The sequence below is a fragment of the Pogona vitticeps genome, chromosome 2 (genome assembly GCF_051106095.1).
Source record: "Pogona vitticeps strain Pit_001003342236 chromosome 2, PviZW2.1, whole genome shotgun sequence".
Lineage (NCBI taxonomy): Eukaryota > Metazoa > Chordata > Lepidosauria > Squamata > Agamidae > Pogona > Pogona vitticeps.
The window spans coordinates 131,072,011-131,079,722 of NC_135784.1; positions in this window are offsets into that span (position 1 = coordinate 131,072,011).

The window sequence follows — 7,712 nt, forward strand, 5'->3', positions numbered from 1 at the left end:
GATAACTTGGATAACGTGCACTGAGGGCAAATTTAGGTTTGGTGAGGACAATGAAGTGGAGAAAGTTCAGCGGGAAATTCTGGTGCAGTTATTAGCCCCACGTATATCTGCAGAAAGGCTAATAAAGCACAGCATGTTCCATAAGCATTTGATATGTGTCATAGTCTTAACACTAAAAAGTGGGGGATGTAATTAAGTAGTAGCTATTTTAGTACTGATCCTGACTAATAGGGCTGAACTGGTTGAAAATGGAGAGTGATTGGCAAATGGAGAGAAAACATTCATTACTCAGATTTTCCAAAGGAGATAAAGGAGTGGGAGCAATGAAACATGGAAAGTGGACTTGAACAAAGTTTTAAAGAGTGATATTTGAAATTCAGAGTGATGCCTCTATTGGTCTTCAAGCATTAGAAATTCTTTCTCTTTTTACTCCCTCCCACATATGATAGGATTCAGATGCGGGGCCTGGAGAGGAGGGGCCCAGTTCAGGTACCTTCCCCCCAATCTGCTGCCCTCCAGTTGTGTTGATCTACATGTCCCATCATCTTCAGTCCGTGAATAGGCTGGCTGGAATGATGGGAACTGTAATCCAACCTGCCTCATTCTGGAGCTCCAGTGGACTTGGTCTCTGGACACATAGACACTGGTCATGGTAGTTTTCATTGCCATTATCTTGACACCTCGGCTCTGGAAAACCATTTTGTTCCACAAGCAGTATGCATGGAAAACTGCCAGGAACAACAACACAGATGAAGGCTGCTGTGGGACACAATTATTTGCCTATCTGTTTCCTCACTGGTTAATTCAAGGGAGCTGTCACATTTAACCATGGAAACATGCCTACCAGATGCCAAGTCACAGCACAGCCAGGAAACCCACAAGGCAGCAGAGGACAGTGACTCTAATTTTTGGAGCTGCTGTGAATCCAGTCTTGTCTTAGTCTGCACTTTACAGAAGCATTCCAAGATGCTGACCTTCTCCCTAAAGTAGATTTAGTGACTTACATAATTCTGGTAAAGTGCAGACTAAAATCTAGAGTGGCTTGACAGCATATTCAAAATGGTAGTCGCCAGCTTCCACTGCTGCATGGGTACCTTTAGATGGGCATACCTAGAGACTTGGCAGGTAAAATGGCTCAGTTGTGAAGGATTCCCACCTCTAGACAGGTCAAGAAACTTAAACACCAGCAAGGCAACCACCATGATTTTTGGGCTGGGGACTGGGGATAATGCTTGTATCATGGATCTAAATACCTTCAGGAGCAGTTCTTCTCCTACCAGACTGTCCACGACTTAAGATTGTAAGGGGAGGCTCTCCACCAAGTACAGTACCTTGTATTCTTTGTGCGTCAACAAGGAAAAGAACCTTTTTTTTTTGTCCCATTTAAAAATAAACCTCATGCCTAAAAGTTGAGAAACCTGGTTGTAGTCTGTAAACATTTTTCTAACTATTTGCAAGCAACCAGGAACTGAAATCTTTTTGGTTCTCTTTATTGTCATATGCAACAACAGGTTTGGTATGATTTTAGAAGTGCTGCCTCAACAGATGAAAAACATCTCTCATAACAAGTGATTTTCCTCACCCTCATATCCTGCATACTGAGGGAGAATCTTTCTTTACGTAATGGAAAGAAATGGACAAGCAACAAGTAATGCAATGTGTAACACAAAACATTGCTCTTTAAATATTTAAACAAATGATGACAATGAATTATTTCCCAAATAAATGATGGGAACATTTTTTGTCATCGTTACAATCCTACATGCTGCCTTCTAGGTTGTTTGACTAGCAGGGCACTTTTTAGGCTGGGCGTAACTGCCAATCTGTCTAGCACTAACCAACAGTTCCTTCAATAGTTCTGCATTCAAAGAGAGCGGCACCTCTCTGCTGAAAATTCTTTTTCTTCAGAAACACGCACACACACAAAAAACCACACACACCCCGAAAAAGACATTGTAGCACCTTAAAGACTAACTGCTATATTTTAATGTAAGCTTTTGTAGAACACGTCCACTTCTTCAGACATATGAGTTTCTAAATATTGAGATATAGCAGATAGTCTTTAAGGTACCACAACTTTTGTTTTCGTTTTTGTTCTGCTCAGTGTTTCGTGTTGAAATGCTTGCACAGAGTAATATGGCTACAACTTTGAAAGCTACAACTTTTTCCTTTGAGAGCCTGTTAACGCCCGTTAATGGTGGTGGGTAGAAAAATGTCTGTAAAAGTATATTGAAGAAGAATTGTTAAAAGTGGTCATGTTGTTAGTTTACTGTTGATTTATTCACATTTGTAAGTAAATGGAACATTTTTATCCTTCTGCTGCTAATGTCTCAGTGTGAGCCGCTGAGGTTGTAAGTGCCAATTAATGAGAGAGGAGTGGATTATCTGGGGAAAGAACTAGTAACTATTATACTCTGTGAGTACTTCTACTGCACAGTTAAAACAAAAAAAAATATTCTAAACTCTGCAACACAAATTAGTTTTTAAATGTACCACTCCAAGTTCTGCTTAGAATTATGTCTGATTCAGTTTTACACCTAAATAGCCCTAGATAGCATTTAAACCTTATCTTGATGGAAACTAAACCATCAGCTAAGGAGAATTTGGTGTATGCACAGAGCTTTGGGCTGCTGGACACATTCTTAAAGGTGCACGCAGGACAAATCTACTTTTGATCTCTTGCGATTCCTAGCCCGCCAAATGGATAGAAAAATGAAAATGGAAAAGCACCCAAGGAAAGCATTGTCTTAATGAGCCTGTGTTAAAGATACCAAAGTGAGCATGCTTTATGCAGTGGAAAAAAGGATGGGAAATAGAAAAAGAGATTAATGTGGCACCACCAGGAGCGTTACAATGATAAGGCATCACAGGAAATCACAATTAGCAAGAGCTCTTTACGTAAGGGAGAACAATTTTTTAGAGGCGCATTAGGAAAAGATGAAGAAAACTGTGTAGAGAAATTGTATCAGATACTACTCTACCTCAATTCGCAAATGTCCTGGAACACATGTTGATTTATCAGATCCAGAAAACGGAATAGGTACATGTATGGTAATGGCTACCATAATTTCTGAGTGACAAAGACCCCTTCAAATGGCATAGAAGAAAGCAAGGCTCACAGTGTGAAGTTCAGAACATGGATGTGCATCTTTCTGGGATTTAACACAATGAAACACAATGGTAAGAAGGTCAGGCTAGAAGAATATTGTTTGATTTTTGGAGTCATGAAGAGCACCACTTATATATACCAACCCGTAGAGTTTAAAGCACTCTATGGGCAATATACAATTTAATTATGCAGGCTACACATTCCTGCCACCGCCACCAGCAAGCTGGGGGCTCAATTTACCAACCTCAGAAGAATGAAAGGCTGAGTGAACCTCGAGCTGGCTACCTGGGTCATGAGCATAGTTTTGGCTGCAGTACTACAGTCTGACCACTGCACCACAGAGCTCCTATGAATTTGGATATAAGCAAGATTGGTACATGTCTTCGTGGGACTTGGGAAGACTTGAAAATAGAGATGGGCACAAAATGAACCACAAAGGTGGGAAAAACCCCACAAATCAAACCATTTCATGGTTCAGAATGCTTCAGAGAAACACGCCTGCTCAGACTAAACAAAATGGCAAATTATTATTGCCATTAGCAATTCATACATGTTGTGGTTTTTGTGATTTGAGATTTCACAGAGCAGTGGAATGGTGCCCAAAGATTGTATTTGGGACATTCTCGTTATAGCCCTCCAAAGCAGGACCCCTGAGGAAAGTGCTCTTCAGCCAGCTGCAAAAGAGAACTTTCATGGGGGGGGGGTCGTGCTTTTGGGGGGGGGGTTATAACTCAGATGTCCCAAATCCAAGGTTCACCAAACTCAGAGGGGGTGAGGAGCAGAGTCAGTTGAAGATGTGCTGTGACAGGGGCTGTTCGACTGCTACCAAAGGTTCTGAATCACACAAACCATGAAATAGTTCATTTTGTCACAAAGTTCATGGTTCGTAGTTTACGAATAGCAACGAACCATAAACCATCACAAACAGCCCTTTTCCCAGTTCATGCCCAGGGCAGCTGACTTCCTGTGGTCCAAGATTTTTCAAGCACATTTACATAAAGGAAACAGATGTCTGGAGTCAGTTTTTACAGGGAGGAAAACATCATCAGTGTCTTATGTGGTTGCTTCAGAAAGATGTCTTTTGTGGCAGCACCCACTGGTGTCAGAATTCCCGGCCATTAATTCCCTCCTCTCTCCCCCTCTCTCCATGTGTGTATCACCCACAGATTATTTTATAGCACTGACAATTAAATATAGGTGTAGGCACTCCTTCAAATCTCTGGTATACAGGTGCTTTGCACTGCTTTGAATTCAGTTTAGAGAGACAGCAAGCTCTTATGAACTGGTGGGCTAATTTGAGCCCAATGTACCAGGTGAAATCCTGACCTCTGGATTCTGCACTAACTAAAGTCTCCAACCCATTTTCAAAGTTTGCTGCATGTTTATTGTATGGCAGTACAATACAACACCCAGGTTAACAGGGCCATGGCGGGCCTGCCCAAGAGTAGTTGTGGTTAGCAGACTCATGGTGCGTAGTCAGAGACACTAGGATAGCAACTAGGGACAGAAGCAGAAGTTATAGATAGCTTGTTATTAAAGTTGAAAGGACATTAATGCTGGAGAGCGATGACTGAGACAGTCTTTAACCATAAGTAGAATGGATTTCACCCTTAAGTCTTTTTTTTTTACCAATCGCCAAATAAGCCAAGCTAATTTATTTACTCTCAAAGTCAAATCTTGCTATGAAATCAGATGGTTTTATTAGTTAATGATTTTCCACTACTAATTATCTGCTATCTTTAACATCTGTTTCTGCCCCAGGGCTTCTAGTACTGAAGCCAGCAAGTGGAATGTGCCCTGTTAAGGGAGGATTACAGCAAAGGTGTCTGCAATTAGAAATGTTTTTTGTCCAATATTTTAATTTTTTTTAATTTGGAAAATGAGGGACTCTATTATAACTATTGATTTCCTAGTTCACAGGCAATTGCATTAAGTTATAAAGAGCTTCTATTACTTTTTCTTTATCTTCATGTATCTCTTCTCTACACTGTAGTGCACAGTGTGTGTGTCACATGCTTTGGTGTCCTTGTTAAAGCACATACCCACCAATCTATCACACTTTCAAATCCCAAACCAGACTGTTTTCGGCTCCTGATAGAACTTAGATAATGACTTGAAATTACTCCTTTCGAAAGTGAAAGAAGAAAGTGCAAAAGCAAGACAACAGTTGAATCTTAAGAAGACAAATAATGTCCCACAGAAGAATTACATAAGTTAAATATTGACAATCAAGAAACAGACATTGTCAAAGGCTTTCTATACCTTGGTTCAGTCATCAATCCAAATGGGGAGTGCAGCCAAAGAATCCAAAGGAGACTGAGATTTGGAAGCTATGAAGGAACTAGGAAAGAGCTTCAGCTGTATAAATGTGTCACTGCAGGCAAAGGTGAGAATAATCTCCACTGTGGTGTTCCTGATTAATTACCATGTACAGATGTGAATGCTAGACAGTGAAGAAAGCTGACAGGGGGAAAGTGATTCATCTGAAATGTGGTGTTGAAGGAAACCTTTGAAAATGCCAAGAACTGCAAGAAAGATGAATAAGCAGGTGTTAGATCAAATCCCAGTGGAGAAAGCTGACAGGGAAAAAATGATTCATTTGAAATATGGGGCTGCAGGAGAGCTTTACAGATACCCTGGAAAAGCAGAAAGATGAACAATTGGGTCCAAATCAGGCCTGAAGTTTCTCTCAAAGCAAAAATGATGAAACTGAGGCTGTTGTACTTTAGACACATCATGAGAAGGCAATATTCACTGGGAAAGACAATAATGCTGGGAAAAGTTGAAGGTAGGAGGGAAAGATGAAGACCACGTAAGAGATGGATTGACTCCATAAAAAAACCCAGGGCCTTGATTTGCAAGAGCTGAGCACAGCTTTTCAGGACAGGATGTTTTGGAGGTCATTAATTTGCAGGGTTGCCAAAAGTTGCAAGCAACTTGACAGCACAAGAACAACAGAGGTAGGTCAAGTATAGGGAGGGCAAATGCTCACCCGTGGCCCCCTACCTCTTCTGATCCAAATCATATCTCACGTTTTAGATAAAATTATCGGGATACACACATTGGAAGAAGGGCATGATATTTCTAAAGCTTGAGGAAAGTGGATTTAAGGGAATTTCCATTGCACTCCTCACAACCGCCCTGGAATAACTCCTGTTGGAAGAATGCCCTGAGGAGGTAAGGTTCAGGAATTGGGGCTTTTTAGTAGGGAGCTCAGGATCTTGGTCAATACAGTCCACAAAGGGTTGTTTGGGGTAGAGAGGAGGTGCAACAAAAGCAGGCACACCTGTCCGTTCTTTCAGTGTTGCACTGAAGGGCCAAACCAGGAGCCCAGGAGTTTCCTTTGCAGAAGATATCATCAACCTTTGCCACACCTCAGCCTGCAGGGCTGCTGTTGAAATAGCAATAGCAGGGGATCACACCAGAAAAGATATATTTCAAGCAAGGGTGGGAATTACGTAGCTAACAGGCTGACCCACCCACAAGGCTGTTTTCAAGCTGGCCAGATAATTCAGTGGGTTGGATACCTGGCTTCAAAGCCTGAGGTTGGAACCAGTTTGCCAGTGTGCCTTCCAGGAGGACGGCTGGTTTTTGGAGCTTTGGCCAAGCTGCACAGCCCCAAGGTGTCCCAGAAGGGAACGGGAAACCACTTCTGAGTACGCCATTAATTACAGAAGCTTGGAAAGGGTCCCCATTTGTCGGCATCAACTTAAGAGCGCTTAACAATAATTATGGTTTTGTGATCTCTGGAGTTCTGTCGGGGGTGGGATGGGATTGTTTACTACACACATATGGTTTATTTTTCAAAAAGGAGAAGAAGAATACTTCTGTGGCAAGATATTTGGTCTGTGGCTCCTATACACCTTGGGTATATTTACACTGCACAGTTACGGCATTTTGAGGCCGCCTTCAACATCTTACAAAATGTCTAGAGCACTCCACTGAACGGCAGCAGTTTAGCAGAAAACGGGAGGTACCTCCTGGCTACCTTCATGGCTCTTAAAATGGTAAACCACTGCAAGTATAACCGTTAGTGTAGTGCAGATATATTCCTTGTTTCAGCAAAAGCAACAACACACTTTTTATTAAAAAATAAAGAGACCCCCAACCCCCCCCCCACACACAGACACACACGCAGTCAGACAAAGCTGGAGGCCATCTCCTTCATTTTCCAACTCCTCAATCGCTATATTTTTCCTGGTCCTGGTTTACTAGCTCTTAGCCCGAATTGGAGGCCATTCACTTGGATTTGCCTCATGTCATTTCCACAATTGACCCCTTTTCACAACCAGAAGCGTTTCTGGACTCCACTTGATCCTGGCCTGCCCCACATCTGAGACAATACAAGGGCCTGACTCATAGCAGCGCACTGTTTGTCTCTCTCTCACACACACAAAAACACAAATATATAATCATACATCTATCTCAGGTTTTGGCCTTGAAATCTCAGAGAGTTAGATGCTGCTGTCCTGGCAACCCTATATGAATGGATTTTGAAGAAAAGAGATACCAGACTTTGCCCAAGATGCTTATTGTGCATGTTGGCAAAGAATGTGCTAACCTATCTTCTTTTTTTCAAGCAAGCAGCCAAACAAGTAAACAA